Source organism: Rhipicephalus microplus, chromosome 7 (genome assembly GCF_043290135.1).
Source record: "Rhipicephalus microplus isolate Deutch F79 chromosome 7, USDA_Rmic, whole genome shotgun sequence".
NCBI lineage: Eukaryota > Metazoa > Arthropoda > Arachnida > Ixodida > Ixodidae > Rhipicephalus > Rhipicephalus microplus.
In genome coordinates, this window is record NC_134706.1 from 55545247 (window position 1) to 55564005 (window position 18759).

At 44.7% G+C, this 18759-nt stretch overlaps 1 protein-coding gene across 3 annotated transcripts in view; it reads left to right on the plus strand.

Moving 5' to 3' along the window:
• The first annotated feature begins 12582 nt into the window (after positions 1-12582).
• Positions 12583-18759, plus strand: part of LOC142766944 (uncharacterized) — a 101209-nt gene continuing 95032 nt past the window's right edge. For all 3 annotated transcript variants that reach the window (XM_075868139.1, XM_075868142.1, XM_075868143.1), the window contains exon 1: positions 12583-12858. The gene's annotated coding sequence lies outside the window, so the exon portion shown is untranslated. The remainder of the gene's footprint in view (positions 12859-18759) is intronic.

The window sequence follows — 18759 nt, forward strand, 5'->3', positions numbered from 1 at the left end:
TGTCAAGTTGCTCGCTTCCTACACAACGTTTTTCAGACAAACGCCCGTTTTCACGCCCTGCAAGGCTATAAGAATGCATGGGAGTGAAATTCACTCGAAAGTCTGCCTTTAATCTGATAGAGGTGATGCTCACTACAGGCCTCTGCGTCATCAAGTACAGTCCTATCACTAACAATTGCCTCTTATGACGTAAGTTTATTTGAACTGGGCAATGTCTTTCTGCGGGAACAACCATCGAGGGAGTGATGCGCGGTAGCGTTTGAATCACGGTCGCCATCTCACACGGAGAAACGCTACAGCTAAATTGAGAAAGAACTGTTGGCGGTAGCTTGAACATTATATCGTTATCGCCAGTGCCCGAGGGGCCTGAACTTCACGATAGAAAACTAAAAGCAGCTGCGAGTGGCAGCTGCGAGTCACCACCATTGGCTTGCCACCACCCACCATCTGCCATCATTTTTTCCACTCTCGCCGTCATCAGCCATCATGCCCGGTACAGTTTCCACCATATCCACTAATATTTCCGCTATATACACGATTATTTGCACTATATCCACCAATGATTCCAGCATCCACCAAACCAGGATTTTCAATAGGGCTTGGTAAAACATCTGTGAAATTCACTTGCAAGAATGTTCGAAGCAGTGCATGAGCACAGTCACGAAAATAGGAAAAGCGCCACACCAGTTGACTAATAAATAGGTCTACCAACCCAAGCCCACCTGCTCAGACAGGTGTAAAAACATTATCTCGCCTCATCGGTTCATAGGTTGAGTACCAAATAAAGGCAGCAAATATATGGTGAAATTTTTGTATATAAACCCACGAACAACAAATTATTTGCAGAAAGTCGAATGTTTTTGTTGCCAAAACAGGTTGCATGCTCTAGCTCTGCCACAGATAGAGAGGTTATGAGGAATAAGTTCTGGGCATAGAGCTTTAGGTCGTGTACATGTTCGTTTCAATAATTTGCACTTCATGAATATGCATCTAATGGAACACCAGAGTATTTTGGTGAAACACAAGACCATTCTATGCCCTGAAAATGGTTTGGCTTATATGTTCATCGGCCAAACAGTAGTCCCAAGCTTTTCGCGAAGTTCATTCGTGCCCCTGAAATTTTTTCGAATCCTCCAATTGTTGACACCACCATTTTTATACTAGAAAGATCTGTGCGAAGAATGGTAGGTCATCCACATACGCAAGTACCTTTACCTCATTCCCATAAGCCCTGAAACCATGGACGTTACTAAATCGAACTACACTTAAGCACAGTGGCTCCAAGTAACGAGCAAAAAAGCATTGGTGACAATAGATAGCCCTGTCTGACAGGCGAGTTCGAAAACATGGGTTTTGAAAGATAGCCATTAACAAATAAATGGGTTGAACACTCACTGTAGCATATTTTACACCTTTAAGTATAGCGCAGCCAACGTTGGCATGTTCGAGAAGAGAAAACAGGAAATAAAGGCGAACCCGATCAAAGACTTTCGCTCAGTCTACTTGTGGTATTGCCAGTTGTTCATATGACTGTGAACAATGTTCCAAGCCTGTGCGAGCAATGTGTACATTAGTTAGTATTGAGCGACCTTTTAGAACACTTGTCTGATGGGCACCAATAAGTATTGACATTGCAAATTAAAGCCTGTTTGAAAGTACCTTTGCAAACATTTTGTAGACGTTAAACCCCACATATCAATCAATCAATCAATCAACCAATCAACCAATCAATCAATCAATAATTTTGTAATCAACGTTGTACAAAGTAATGGGTCTGTAGCGATCAACATGACGAAGTTATTCTTTATCTGAGCATTTCGGAATTAGAACAGTGTGGCTTTCAGTAAGGAAGAGGAGCCCACGGGAGCGGCCGCGTCAGCAGCACGTGTAAGTGAGCTCTGCACATATATGCCTATAACTTTAGCAATTTTGGTTTTAGGAGGGTCAGAGTGGTGTCTATTTGTTCGTGAAGATACAAGGAGTTCAACCGCTACAAATACTGCTTATACAAACGAAAATGTTAAATTTTAGGAGCGGAAAACAGTGTGAATCTGTGAAAACAACAACAGTCGGACCACGTGTTTTTTACGATCGCTTGTAGCTTCGTTAATATTCTACCGGGAAACTTCTTACTTATAAAGTAGAAAGTCCTTAGGATAAACCTGACGCTACTGAAGTTTGATCAGGCTAGGTTTAGTAGTTCTAGAGTTATTCAGCATTCAAAATTAGGCCTAATCACTAAAAAGATTAAATTGATAATATCACCTCGCAAACGCATTTAAATTTTGTCCGCTTAATATAATAATAAACCGCACCCTATAGGCTACCAGGAGGCCCGATTCCGTACACTCTAGGTCCTTAATTAAGGTGGTAATCAGCAAAAAGCTCATTTCATTAAAACAAATTTTCAAAAGGAGCTACAAAAACCACCGAAAAATAGCTAATATCTTCTTTTAGAACACAACAGTCCGGTTTTTTTCGTGTAAAAATAACTTTGATAGCTTAAGGTAACCGGAAGATACAGAGTTAGAAAGAATATAACGAAAACCACTAATAAACGTGTGGCACCCGCGTCTTCCCTCGCTCAGAGGAGGAGGGTGGCTCACTGCTCGGGAGAAAGGTACGCCCGTCAGATCAGTCTTGAACCACGTGTTTTTTTTTTACGATCGCTTTTAGCTTTGCTACTAACCTACCGGAAACTTCTAACTCATACAGTGCAAAGCCCTAATTGTAGATCTGTCGCCGCTCAGGTTTCTTCAGGACAGGAGTAATAGTACCGGAACTGTTTCGTGACGAAAATTAAGCCTAACCACTAAAAAGAATTATTTGGTAACATCACCATACAAACGAATTTAAATTTTGCCCGCTTAATATATTAATGAAGAGCACCTCATAGGCTAATCGGAGGCCCAACTCCGTACTCTCTAGACCCTTAATTAAGGGGGTAATCAGCAGAAATCTCATTTCATTGAACATTTTTATGAAGATAACCACAAACTTGACTGATACACCGCTGAAACCTACATTTAGAACATAACAATCCGAGTGCGACGATGGCGTAGTGGTTAGAGCATCCGCCTCGCATGCAAGAGTTCTATGGTTCAAATCTCGGGCCGCGCAGTTCCCAACCGGAAAAAAAATAATCCGCGTGTTGATGGAGCTGCATTAAGAAACCTGGGGTGCGGCCGCACCGGTAACCACCGACGGGAACGCACTGCCTCACCAGAGAAGGATTGGCGACCCTGGTGCAGTATCTGGCCACTACCTCCCACATGCATACGTCAAATAACTCACGGCCCTCAGTTCCCGGCAGCTGCGAAGCAACTGACCATGGCGGCGGTCAGATCTGCAACGCAGCAGAGGGTGCTAAGAATCTCTGGACTACAGGCCGCCATTGGAACCTGAACTTGGCAACGTTTAACGCTAGAACCTTATCTCGTGGGGGAAGTCTAGCTGTACTATTCGAGGAGCTAGAGGGTGTTAAATGGGTTATAATAGGGCTCAGTGAGGTTAGGAGGACCGATGAGGCCTATACTGTGCTACAGAATGGGCACGTCCTTTGCTATCAGGGCTTGGCAGACAGAAGAGAACTGGGAGTGGGGTTCCTAATTCACAGAATCATAGCTGGCAACATAGAGGAATACTATAGCATTAATAAAAAAGTGGTAGGTATTGTAATTAAACTGAATAAAAGATACAAGATGAAGGTAGTACAGGCTTACGCGCCTACATCCAGCCATGATGACGCTTCAGTTGAAGGCTTCTATGAAGACGTGGAATCGGCAATGAGTAAGGTAAAAACACAGTATACTATAGTGATGGGCGACTTTAATACAAAGGTAGTGAAGAAGCAGGCTGGAGACCAAGCACTTGGAGATTATGGCATCGGTACTAGAAACGCCAGGGGAGAGCTACTAGTAGAATTCGCAAAACGCAATAATTTACGGATTTTGAATACCTTCTACCGAAAACGAGAAAACCGCAAGTGGATATGGAGGAGCCCTAATGGTGAAAATAAGAACGAAATAGACTTTAAAATGACTGCACACCCAGGAATCGTGCAAGATGTGGAAGTGGTTGGCAAGGTACGATGCAGTGACCATAAATGGTACGGTCTCGAATTCACCTAGACTTGAAGAAGGAACGACAGAAACTGATACGCAAGAAGCCAATCAATGAGCTATCACTGAGAGGGAAGGTACAGTAATTCAGAGTGTCGCTGCAGAACAGGTACTCGGCTCTTAGTGAGGAAACCAACCTTAGCGTAGATACAATGAATGATAATCTAACGAGTATCTATACGGAGTGTGCAGCGGAAGTTGGAGGCAGGGTAGTTAGACAGGACACTGGCAAGCTTTCCCAGGAAACGAAGAACCTAATTAAGAAGCGTCAAAGCATGAAAGTGTCAAGTACAACAGACAAAATAGAACTGGCAGAGCTTTCGAAGTTGATTAATAGGCGTAAAGTATGCGATGTAAGAAGGTATAACATGGAGAGAATAGAACACGCTCTGAAAAACGGAGGAAGCGTCAAAGCAGTGAAGAGGAAACTTGGGATAGGCAAAAGTCGGATGTATGCACTAAGGGACAAAGAAGGCAAAATAACTACCAATATGGATAGGATAGTTGAAATAGCGGAGGAGTTTTACAGAGATCTGTACAGTAGCCGAGACAACCACGACCTTAATACTATAAGAACTAGCAGTAACCCAGATGACACCCCACCAGTAATGATAGAAGAAGTCAGAAAAGCTTTGGAGAGCATGCAAAGAGGCAAAGCTGCTGGTGAGGATCAGTTTACATCAGATCTGCTGAAAGACGGAGGACAGATTGTATTAGAAAAACTAGCCACCCTGTTTACGAGGTGTCTCCTGACGGGAAGGGTACCAGAGTCTTGGAAGAACGTTAACATCATCTTAATACATAAGAAAGGAGATGACAAGGACTAGAAGAATTACAGGCCAATCAGCTTGCTCTCCGTAGTATACAAGCTATTTACAAAGGTAATTGCTAACACAGTAAAGAAAACATTAGAATTCAATCAACCAAAGAAACAAGCAGGATTTCGAACAGGCTACTCAACAATTGACCACATTCATACTATCAATCAGGTAATAGAGAAATGCTCAGAGTATGACCAACTACTATACATAGCCTTCATATATTACGAGAAGGCGTTTCATTCAGTAGAAATATCAGCCGTCCTGCATACACTGCGAATTCAGGGCGTAGATGAAGCATATATAAACATTCAGGAAGAAATCTACAGGGGATCAACTGCTACCATAGTGCTTCATAAAGAAAGCAACAGAATACCAATCAAGAAGGGTGTAAGGCAGGGGGACACAATCTCCCCAATGCTATTTACCGCGTGCTTACAGGAGGTTTTCATAAGCCTAGAATGGGAACAGTTAGGCATAAGAGTTATTGGAGAATACCTTAGTAAACTGCGCTTCGCCGATGACATTGCATTGCTGAGTAACTCAGGGGACGAATTGCAACTCATGATTACGGAGTTGGACAAGGAGAGCAGAAAGGTGGGTCTTAAATATAATCTGCAGAAAACGACAGTAATGTACAACAACCACGGAAAGGAGCAGCGCTTCGAGATAGGTAATAGTGCACTTGAAGTTGTAAAAGACTATGTCTACTTAGGGCAGGTAATAACCGCAGAGTCTAACCACGAGAATGAAGTAACTAGAAGAATAAGAATGAGGTGGAGTACATTCAGCAAGCACTCTCAAATTATGACAGGTAGATTGCCACTATCTCTCAAGAGGAAGGTATATAACAGCTGTATCTTGCCGGTACATAGCTACGGAGCAGAAACCTGGAGACTTACAAAGATGGCTCAGCTTAAATTGAGGACGACGCAGCGAGCAATGGGAAGAAAAATGGTAGGTGTAACCTTAAGAGACAAGAAGAGAGCAGAGTGGATTAGGGGACAAACGGGGGTTAAGGATATCATAGTTGAAATAAAGAAGAGGAAATGGGCATGCGCCGGGCATGTAGCGCGTAGACAGGATAACCGCTGGTCATTAAGGGTCACTAACTGGATTCCCAGAGAAGGGAAGCGGCTTAGGGGGAGACAGAAGGTTAGGTGGGCAGACAAGATTAAGAAGTTTGCGGGTATAAATTGGCAGCAGCAAGCACAGGACCGGGTTAACTGGCGGAACATGGGAGAGGACTTTGTCCTGCAGTGGACGTAGACAGGCTGATGATGATGATGATGATGATGATGGCTTTCAGTTAAAGAACGACGAAGCGCCACCAGATTCAAACTCAGCGACAAAATTTTGAGAAGTACAGGGCAGAGTATGGATTTAAATGCTTTGTAAAACTCGCCAGATAATTCATCAGGTACTGGCATTTTCGACTATGGTAACTGTTCAACGGCAAGTTCTATTTCTTGTATAGTGAATGGCCCACAAGTAGATTCACATTCTTCGGCAGTTAGAGGAGTCACAAATGACCAAAACTGCGCCATCATATCTTCATTGTCGTTTCAGAAGATGCGCTGAACAATTCTTTGTGATAGCTTTTAAATTCTGACATAATTTCACAAGAATTGTTGACTAACTATCCTCCCGAGTAAAGCTTCGCATAAACTTGATTTCAACGTTGCGGTATTCATCGATTAAGGCTTCAGGTTTGGGCGCCTCTGAAGGCAAAGTACCAGTATTAGGGAATCGAACACGGGCACCTCTCTAACCTAAAGTGTCATACCTCTGGAGTGCGTTTTTGGCGTTAGCAATTTCGGCTGTATAGCGACCAGGGCCCTCGTGCTCAAATTCATATAGGTTTTGAAGATTTTGCTCTAGCGTGCTTTGTTCTAACTTTCTGTTGAAGCTCCTCACAGATCCAATTTCTATAGCCATTGCCCGAACTTCTTGACTGAATAATTCCCAAGAGGCGAACAAAGGCATGTTAGCCGACAAACAATTCTTCAGTGCTATGCGGACGCGTGAAGTAAACTCTTGGTCACTCACAATTGAGGAGTTGAGCTTCCAAAGTGCCCATTAATGTCTGAAGTTAGATCGAATGTTGCTACCTATCTGACCCACAATAATGCAGTGAGCTGAAAAGGAAAAAGGCTCCGGTTTCCATGACACGTCGCGGGAAATAAGTGGTGCTGAACCATGAGTGCGATTAAGACGCCTATGTGTACTTTTTTTGTGCATGCGTATATGAGGGTGGGTAGTTGAGTGATCCTATATCAGCTAGTCCCGCATTTTCAACTATAATCGAGGACACTTCAGCACTCCTGTCATTGCGACTAAGCTCGGTACTATCGGAAAAGTTGCAGACACAGCGGAAATCGCTCATGAACACAATGTTACGGTCAGGATTTGACAAGGTAGCCAAAATTTCAAAAAAACTGGTGTGCCATTGTGCAACGCTAAAGGCATACACGTTGATTAAATGCCACAGCAAACCATATAACACAAAATCATTTGTATCAGCCATCCTTCTTGGTCAACACTCAAAGATATGAATGAATACGGTAAACTCTTCCTGAGAAACAGAAGGCAGCCCGCCAAAACTCCCACGGCATGCGACACAAATACATAAAATACAGAGAGATAAGGCCGCAAGGCCCTCTCTGTATCCACTTCACACTCGATCCTCGTTTCTTGAACAGTGGCGAAATCGAGGTGTCTGAAGAGCAACCGCTGGAGCTGCACCTGTTTCTGCTTGGATCGTAGTCCACATGCGTTGACCGTTGCAAAAGTGACTTTCTGGGGCAGCGCCATGATATCTGTATCCTTTTCAGAGTTGCATTCGCCGATGTGGTGGAGATGGGGCGTGTGTATGCAGCCTGTTACCAGTACTTGGCCTTTTTTATCTTGAGCGTCTGCACTTTCCTGGAGGCTCCGAAGACTTGCGACGACGTTACTGACGAGGACATGCAACCGAGTCGCTTTACTCGCTTGTCGCGAAGTTGGGAGATGCTCAGCATCTACTTATGAAGGCGTAGGTGCATCCTCGCACATCGTTAGCAGTCATCTCCGTATCTAGTGTCTCATTATCGACCTTGCTTTCGAGGCTTTCTTTACGAGTGTCTTCTGACCACCTCCTTTTCGCCGCTGTCTTTCGCGCCATCTTCTTTCGATGCTTGTTCGGATGTCTCCGATACAGCACAGTCATTATCCTCGACTTTCTCGGCCGTATAGGGTTCAACAACTACGGTACGTAGAAGGTCACCAGTTGCTTCAAGTACTTTCGCAGCATTCATAATGGGTTCTTGCAAAGCGTAATCAGGTGGTCGTATGCGATAGCACAGTTTGTTGGCATACGTCGCCACACATTCTTCAGCCGTGTGTCGAAACGAATGGCAATCCTCGCAGCGCGGTGTCTGGCAGTGACGACGAATGTGTCCTACTCTGTTGCAGCGCAGTCTTAATGGTGGTCTGCGGGGAATGAGAACGAGGCTTTGTAGACCGCAAACCGAGAATAGATGTGTGAAGACGCACACACGAACTTCATCTGCGAGTGTCAATACATCATCTAGATTAAGGGTACGCATCTGTTTTATCTCTGACACTCTTCAAGTTTCCTCTGTAATTGACTTGATCTTTCCGAATGACTGCAAGGCCTCATGCACATAGATATCTTCTAAACGTCCAGGGAGCCATAATACCTTCATTTTAACTTCCGTGGGCTCAGGGTCTATCACAACACACCTTCGACCTCGAACGAAGAATTCACCGCTAGTCACAAGCTTCATTTTCACTAGTGCTGTCCTGCAAGTCACCATTCAAACATGTGGCATCTGAAACTGTCCAATTCAGGTTACACCTGTAAGGTCTATGATATTACAGGAGAAATCTCGAATGTTCTTTGCTCGGTATGGACGACCAGCAAGGTCTGCATGCAGAAAAACGGAGACGGTGACGAGTTTACTAGTGGGAAGACGGGACAGGATAATGCAATATTCATTACTGCTGTTAGAAACCTGAGCAGTACCTCGGCTTGGAGCCGATTGAATCTTTGTGGTGAAGAACATCAAAAACTCAACCGTTCTGTACGGCACCTTTGTCTTTCGCTCGTGACATTCCGACTTCCAGGAAGTTGAATGGATAGTTCGTAAGTTGATTGGCGATTTGACAGCTTCGACGAAGTTTGCTGTTAAATCGCCATTCAACTTACGAACTAACCATTCAGCTTCAGTTTTGTTTGTTGCTTACTCCAGATAGACGGGATTTGCACCAGCTACTGAAACGGGCACATTTATCAAATACAAACAACTGCTGCCTAGAACAATTTGCACTGCGATAATGGCAACAGCTCTATGTTATACTTACAAATCGCAACCGCAAGAAGAAACAGACCAAGTGGACTGAGCAGCAGGTACAGTTTACCGGCGGTTACTGTGAAGTTTATTATTCGTTTCTCATTCGTACCCAAGGCCGACATTTGCTCAGGCTTTTATGACGCCTATAGACTCATTTGATAGACACCCGCACAAAAGCGATTGAGTAACGCGATTTTTTTCGCGCAACGTACAGCACAGTCGTGTCAGCGCACTGCTGTAGCTCTACCGTTAGCAACAACCATACAACAGCTTGGCCAAAACAAATGCAGTGCGCAAGAAACAAAATGCAATCGTATTGGTTCAGTAAGCATGCGAATGGACAAGTCTGTGTTCTCGCATAAAAGCCAGAGAAGTACCGGCGAGTGTGAGTGGCGGCTGTCGGTGACCGGAGACGTGTACGTTTGCAGTAGCTGCTCGCACCGCGTCGCGCCGATGTTTGTCGGTTCTTCAGCAGACAGTGTTCACTATAAAGAATCCTTTATTTAGGCTAAATGATGCCACGGATGTGCTCTATTGTGGTTCTTACTCATATAAATTGTGTATTCTGAAACACAGAAGCACCGATAACACTTGTACGGGCTCGGTCGGTAGGCCTAAACTTTGGTGCTAATCATAGTGGTTGAACAGAAGGCTAGAAGTCAAACGCGCTGGGACACGGCTCTACGTATGTCGAAGGTAGAAGTTTATGCATTTTAGCGTCGCACGCACTTTGTTAGCTTAAATGTATGGCTCAAGTAATTGGGTCTGCCAAAACTGCTAGAGTTGCATTTCTAGCGTGGTGGCATCAAGTGACGGCTGTATTCTGGTGTACCGTTGAAAGGGGTAATCGCGAACTGGAGCCTATTTATTTCTCGACAACTGCGCGGCAATGTAAAACATTTACTGTCGCTGTTCACACCGACACCTCTAGTCTTCTAAACACCAAAACAAAGCAGCACATCTCACATGTTGAACTGATGTATACGTGAACGAAATATAAACATTCACAGCAACACTTTACGCTTCACAAAAATTGAAGCTTCGTTGACACCCCAGGGAAAAAAAAGCGTCATAAGAAGTGTCATGAGCGGCGTTTGTTTCTTTCGAGTGTAAATTTATTTCTCCGCGAATTCCAAAGTGAAACACTAGGAATAACTAAGTGATTTGACATACTACTATATGCTTTTTCATGACGCCACCAAGCTTCCATTATGCCACCGTCATCCAGCTTGTCAACCATGCCATCCACCAAGCACCTTTTATATCGCCATCATCAGCCGGTATTTTTCACTGTCGCCACCATTGGTTTGCCCCCAACACCACCATCTGCCTCCATTTTTTCCACTTTAGCCACCAGCAGCCGGCATTTACCACCGTCACCACCATCGGCTCGCCACCACCTCCACCATCTGCCACCATATTTTTCACTCTCGCCATTATCAGCCATTATGACCACTACAGCTTCCACCGTATCCACTACTATTTCCACCATATCCACCAACGATACCAGCATCCACCGACCCGGGACTTTCAATAGGGTCGGTGACTTAGTCTCCATAAACTTTGCCTTAAATTTTATGCTTATTAAAGAAACTAGGAACACAAGGACGAACTTTGAGCACTATCTGACCAGAAAGGTTACCACGTACGTTGAATTCGCTGTGCATAACCCCCTTGATTTTACCAAGCTTTAGCGAGGATTGAGACGCAGTGCTATGAACTACTGGCAGTGAAAGGTGGGAACTATACACGAAACACAGGTCGTAAGAGAGTGCGCGCGTGCCGCTCCTCTAGTCCGGCCATGCCACCTCTCGTTTAGTCCTCAAAATGTCCACTGGATTGTGGTACTTCTGTATGATGAATATATGACGAAAAGATGGGAGATGGTGGTAATTGGGGTGTTCACTAGATGGACGGATGGATGGAAAGACGCACGGATGGACGGACAGACAGACAGATGCACGGACGGGCCGAGGCACCGACGAATGGACGAACGCATAGACAGACGCATGGATGGACGGACGTAGGAACAGACCGATGTACGGACGGATGAATCAAGAAACTCATGAACCAACGCAGGAATGGACACACGGACGCACGCACAGGCAGACGGACGTATGGACGGACGCACGAATGAACGCATGGCAGGATGGACGTGTGCACGGATGGAGGGTTGGACACACGTACGGACGGATGCACAGACAGACGAATGGACGCACGGATGGAAGGAAGCACGGACGAACAGATGCATAGACGCACGGATGGACGGATGGACGGCTGCATAGACGGTCACACGGATGGACGGAAGTGCGCATGGACTCATGGAAGTTTGCCCCACTTATCGTCATGCACACCATGGATATGCTGTGACTTTTTTTTTGATGGAATGAATTTATTCGGCATGTAGTGCTTGTATACGCTTTAGATAATAAAGTATGTACATATTTGTTAGGTTTTATTTTCTTGCATGTGGGTTTATTTTATTCAATGGAAACATTTTGTATGTGTTCCATTGGGTCCACATGTGACCTAGAATCATAAATTGCGAACAACGCTTTTGGTTCATATGACGAACACATAATTGTTTCTAAAACGTAAGCCGCAGATCTTTATATGTACCAATCCCTATTATGTAACCTTTCTAGAGGAGCCAATTCATGATACATTTGAACAGATCGGGAAAATCAGAAATCAAGTGCCATTTGCGCTTCTCGTCGACAGAATGCTGCTATGTTGCAGCTTATATTCTTCAACGACGCCAACACTCTGGCTAGCTTTCACGTCTTCCGTTTCTGCGGGCGCCCCTCACAAGTGGTATAGTCAACGAAAAAGCCTACCTGTTCAACGAGAATGATCGCTTTCAAAGAAATTTTCGATGCAATATCCTTTCTACCATTTTCTTTTGTTGCAAAAAAGGCCAACAATGTGACTCCGTTTCTCTGCGAAAAGCACCAACTCAATGATCATGCCGTGGTCACTCGGCTGCTACTTTCCCTCGGACCTTTTGAATTCTCCCAGGTCAACAAAGCCTTCAATTTGGCCAGATGCTGTCACGCTGAAATGTTCCGACAGCTTATCTTGTTTATTAATAACTGGCCATGCCTTTGGAGGTCTGTCATTCTTGCGGTTTTCTTATTTACAGTATTTATTATTGTGGCGTCAAAGCCAAAAGTCGACTTGTGCGACATCAAGTACCTCTTCAAAGTAGATTTGCTAGGCATCATGAGGTTTCCAATTTTCATGGTTTGCTGATATAGCCGGGGACTTTTTTAGTTTGATAAACAGACATCAAGAATCTGCTTTGATTGCAGCGCATGCCCTTTCCGTTGGTTTGTTTGACAGCTTGAAAACGAACGCGAACACTTGCTTGCTGATGTCCAGGAATATTGATAATCTCACCTCTGGTATTTGATCCGCTACATTCACATTTCGGCCCTGATTTCTTCAAGGCAACCTTCTATGTCAAGGAGCCTTGCTGTTTTTCGCCTGTTTTGTTGGCTTAAGACCTGCAGTTTGGTGGAGGCTGGGTTTCTTCATTCCTTTAGTTTCAGGTAGCTTCTCCTGGTGAGTATTACCTTCCTCACGTACTTGCTTGAAATCCACGAAGAGCGTGAAAGTACACGAAGAAAAAGAAATGAGGTGATTGTAGTATCCTTTAATATATGATATGCTAGAAACGCAAGCATTTATGCAGTTTCCTTTTCTCAAGCCACATTATTCTGTAGTACTAGAAGCGGGAATTGTCGCATTTATTTCCTTACAGCAAACTTAGTACTGAATGCATAATTTTAAAATATATAGGCGACGTCTGCATAAACATTAGCGTGCAGAAGCCTTGTTTATTTCCAGCTTCCTTGCACTTGACACTGAATGCCAAGCCGTCAAATCAGGACATTGGCTTCTCCAGTTTCTTTGCTAGAACTTCAAAAGTGTGGTCAGTCGACGTACCGGCCCCTCTCCAAGGGTGAAGACACTCCGCACTCTGAAGGACTTGTTTGGCCTTGTCTAGGTTATAGGTGACCATTTTGTCCGTCTTGGAGACAAGTATCCTGCGAACGTATGTCCGATAAATGACTTTCCTGCAATTCGTCCCGTAGTTCATGAGCATGGTCTTTTAAATGATCACAATTCCGCGACTAATGAATACCAACAAATGAACGATTCCGTCGCAGTCAGAACATTTATGAATTACCCTGTGAGCACTTGGCTGGACGACGTCTCCAAAATCAAATGCGTTCTCGCGGTCGTTTTGCCCCTCACTTTCGCACTCCTCAAGTGTCACTTCCAATTCAACTCATACCAGCACAGTTATTTTTCACAGCTTGTCTCCAGAGCATGGCGCTGAAGCCGCTCTTTTTCTTGTTTACAGCTCAGGTGTGCGCTGCTCGTAAGCACAGTCCATAGGGGTGGTAAAATTCTGGTTCCGCATCATTGCGAAGCTCCAGCTTTGCACTCCCTTTACACACTTGCCGGTCTTCGATAATGTGTAGATAATGTTTCAGTATGTAATTTTTTTGAAGTGCAACTGACAAATGACAGCGGTGACTTGCAAGGGCCAATCACCTCGGTTGAGAATCCGGTCCCATAGCCAACGCCCTATTTCATCTTGAGGAACTCTAAACAGAGAGAGCTTAGGCTGAATTCTTACTCTGCTGTATCTGTTTTTGCAGCCCGCGACAGCAGAGTAATTTTTACGTTGACGCGTGATCATACTATTATCTTAAAATCAATTTTGAACAGTCTGCCAAGCAACCACACTTACGCGTACGCATACACACACGCGCGCATGCAAAACTGCCATCTGCCCGCGTATTCTTTGTCCAGACAATTTTGCTGCAACAAAGCGGTGCAGCTCCATTCACGCCAAATGTATATTTTATTTTATTTCAATAAATTTTACCTTCAACAAGGTGTGAAAAAAGAACCAGGACACGAATCGCGAGAACAGAGCAACAACACTGCACCCAACAAACGACACTGTATCTAGCAGATAACTGAATTGAGAGCTCAGCGGCTCCCCCAGCGCGCCTTGCGTACCAAACCACCGCTACCACCGAAGCACACGACATTTTCAGTTGAAGACGACTGCAGCGACTAACAAATTTCCGCACCTTTTGCTTCAGCCCCCTACGCGAGATGGTGGTCGCCAGCGGTAATGGTAGAGATAAATGGCCTTCGTTCGAGCTTTGAAGGAGGTGCTCCTTCGTGGCTCAGTGGCTAACGTCTCGCGCTCACAAGTGGTCGGATGGATGATTTCGTGCGCAAAATACTTTTTTTCTGAATTATATTTTTAATGCGTTTTTGTATGTATAAGTACGTATATATGTATGCTGAATGACGGTGACGCCGATGCTGACGCCGGTAGTGGTGGCGCAATCCAGCCAATAGCGTCCATGTAATAGCTATCTCAAAAAATCAAAACACAAAGTTGTTCCAAGATACCAAGATATAACCGTAGCTGCACTTCCAAAAAGCGATTAGATAACGAGCAATCATTACTGCCGTCATCGGATGAACGTGACTCCACTACCAGCTGCTGGCAAAACAGGATGAATGAGGCGTGCCTTCTACTACGCCTATTCCCAGTTTCCCCAGAACTAGCCGCCATAGCCGCTGCATGGCGTTGTCAGCGCTTCCCGGAATAGAGTTTTCACGGCCAAACTGTTCCTCTCCTGCGTGAAAACGCAGCCACATTGTAACAGTCTAAATGTCATTAAACATTACGACACATTACACGTTATTAAAAAGCACAATACAATAATTGATTGATTGATATGCGGAGTTTAACGTCCCTAAACCACCATATGATTATGAGAGACGCCGTAGTGGAGGGCTCCGAAAATTTTGACCATTTGTGGTTCTTTAACGTGCACCCAAATCTGAGCCCACGGGCCTACAACATTTCCGCCTCCATCAGAAATGCAGCTCCCGCAGCCGTGATTTGATCCCGTGACCTGCGGATCAGCAGCCGAGTACCTTAACCACAAGACTACCGCGGTGGGGCAACAATAATACCCATAACGCAGTAACAGAACTCGCCACACCTATAACATTAGCAACAAAATAATAACAACATGGCAACATAAATTCCTTGGATTCGATGCTAAAGGCTTTTACAGGCTTCACAGTAATTGATCTGCGTTTTTTTTGTAATTGTAGTAGCTTTCACTGTAGCTTTTTCTATTTATTGCGTTTCCCTATTAACAAAGATATTTATGTACCTATCCCTGCTCGAGTTCAAGGAGAAACTGCCGTGATCCTAAATAAATGAATACATCATGAAAAAAGAACGAGCAAATGGATTCTGTTTTAAATGACCTATTTGCTTAAAATCTTCAACGAAACATATTTCAATGACAACATAACAATGCCCACTTCGACGGTAAACCGCGCCATGATTCCTCGTTTCGTCACCTTGCTCGTGTCGTAGCGCTGCCCTTGTAAATATGTGTACTATGAACTTGCTAGCCCCAACCAAAGTACTTCGCGTAACCCAGGAGTTCTAAAGATTTGTTGCATGGGCGAACATCGACGGCTTTGCCAGAGTGCTGCGGAACCCCAAACTTTCAAAAACGATAGTCTTTCTTAAAGAGATTCGATGCCAAAATTTTGGTCTGTCTTTATCATAGTCTGTTTGTCCGTGGTAACGATCCCCCTTATGGCACCAAAGAGACCAAACGATACCATAAACGGCCAACTGCATCAGCAGCGCCCACCAATATTGCTCACGTTTTAGCGCTTATATTTGTGCGTTTGTCAATGAAAAAAACAATTGTTTATCTGAGGCACCATAACAACACTTCAATGTTTTGTATGTGTGCATTTGTACTAGAGAAGGCACACACAAGTAGTTCTAAGAACCGTAGCGTTAATCCCGCTGCGCTGGCAGTGACACGCGATGCTCAAAAAGGCAAGTGTTTCCGACGCTTTGCTTAGATGACACGGTGGTGGCACCTGCTCGTCGCTCTGCGTTCTACTCCTTATCGCCTCTGAGGCAGGCACGAATCTTCCTCTGCGGGCGTGCGGAGAAAGATGGTTCGTTTTCGAAGATAACTGCCAGATGGCCCTCGCTTCTCACGTGCCTCGATGGGCTCACTAGCCTTCGCTGCAGGGATCGAGACTCTCCAACGCAGCACTTCTAAAATACAATTCACCGATTCGCTCGCGCAGAACATCAAATAAACGTTTTGTTCACTCTCTCCACACGCAAGGCTATCGTCTTCCGACGTCATTTGCAGTGAAACATAAAAATATGGGACCAATTTGTTTTCTTCAGAGGGTGACAGCCTCTCTCGACGCACGCAAACGCAGTAGTAATGCGGCGGTCATTGGTATGTTCATTTTATTTTTTAATTAGGCAAGCAAATGGCATGTTGCGAGATTCGCGGTTGCGTCGTGACGTGTCACCATTATCGAAAGGACGACAAATCCATTGCAAAAGGATCAAAATGTGGGCCAGTTGGTAATTCATTTTCTTCGTTCAGCGAACTGGGAGCGCAGAGAAAACACAAAGGACGAAGCGAGGAACCACACAACACGAGCGCTCCACACAACACGAGCGCTCGTGTTGTGTGGTTCCTCGCTTCGTCCTTTGTGTTTTCTCTGCGCTCCCAGTTCGCTGGACGACAAATCACCGCTGGCATAGGTAAACCAAACTGAGCGAAGCATATTAAGGCAATTTTTTTGCTAAACAAATGAACTTAGGACATGAAAATAAACAACTCTCTTGTTAATCTTCACGCAAACATATTAGGAGCCATTTGAAACGTTTAAATAATTATTCGCGAAACGGCAGTTGCTAACCGCTGGAGCAGACGACAGTAGCAAGCGACTTGTTGCGGGAGCATCAGCAGCATCAGTGGGTGCAGTCGCAGCAAGCTGCATCTGTTCGTGATGGCATTGAATTACCATGCATATTGCTGCGTAAAATGGTTCAGCCGCTCTCGAAAAAAAAGACTACGAGTCACTTCTTCAAAGTTTCTACAGATAACAGGTACGTTCATCCATGGTAGTTTATATGAAATCTGCTGACTAATTAGAGACGAGCGACAGCACACGCCATTCAGCAACAAAGATGTTGCTCGAATTGGTTGAAGATAATTTGTATCGTTATCAACACAAATATTCAGGCATTCTTTATTCTAAGTTTTTACAGTTGATGGAAAATAAAATACAATAGGTGTTTGATTGCTCCGGAAAAGGATCTGCGGCGCAACACTTTGGTTGGACACTATATTTGCTACCACACTCTTTAAAGTGAGCCTCGTGGTAGAATAAATGAGCTTAATGCCAGGTGTGAAAAGCGTACATATTTTTGACATAGTTACATTATTAGCAAGAGCTTCAGCGTATCTCTAGTTATCTGTACAACGAGGTTGCAATTCTCTCCAAGTCTTTTTACATAATACTGCCGCAAGTTTGCGGCAGTCTGCTGATTTATGCGACACTAAAAAAGTATGTACGAACTAGAGATTGGCGATTCGAGAAATGTTGAGGTTATGGTGTCGCGAGTTAACCCACAAAGACAAAATACAATTGCCGACGGGGGGGGGGGGCGAAGGTCACTTGCACGTGTGCTTTGATTGGTTATGCCATCCGCGACCTCCCGGCCGGTGTTTGCGGAGCTCTTTTCAATCGGCCCACCGTACTTAAACTGCTCCGACCATCATACGTCTTTTGGGGGTGAAGCTCCTTATTTCAAGGGTTGTGCGCCCGCGGTGTATGTAGCAGTAGTAGTAGTTATCGTATAGTAGTAGGTACCCACCTCCACGGCCGGACTAGAGCAGTGGCTACGTGCGCACTATTTTCAATTGAGCAGGAAACCCACGCACGTTGATCATAAATATAAAGATAAAATTTGTCCGATCAAATGCCTAACAGAGACGAGAATCGGCGACCTAATATCCAATAAAATTTGTCTTCAATTGGATGCTTACTAAAAGAGATTAGTATCAGAAGGACGAACTTCAAGCACCACCTGAGCAGAAAAGGTTGCCATGTTAAACTCGCTGGGCGTAACCTCCTTGCTTTCAGCAAAATTCAGTAACGGTAGGGCCGCAGTGCCATGAATATAGTGAACTGGTGTATAGCCATGAACTAGACGTGGAGAAAGGTGAGAAGTAGACACGAAGCACAGGCCGTAAGAAAGTGCGCAATTGCCACTTCTCGTTTAGTCCTTGAAATATCCGCTGGAGGGCGGTACTTCTATATAGCCACCATTGACGAACGAGCCGCTGTGGCTCATACCCGTTTTGGGCTACGAAGAAGAGAACATTTTTCGTTGCTCTGGTTCGGGTGAATTCCTGGCTGCAGGTCTTGTTTTTGCTCGCGACATTACTGGTGGAGACGCTGGGTACGTGTACTTCGGCTGTGTCGGCCATCGTGGAGACAGCTACATCTCCCAGAGCAAGAAGCAGCCGCCGCCTGCGTGGGTTACCCTCTGAATTTGGTCCCTTGACATCGACA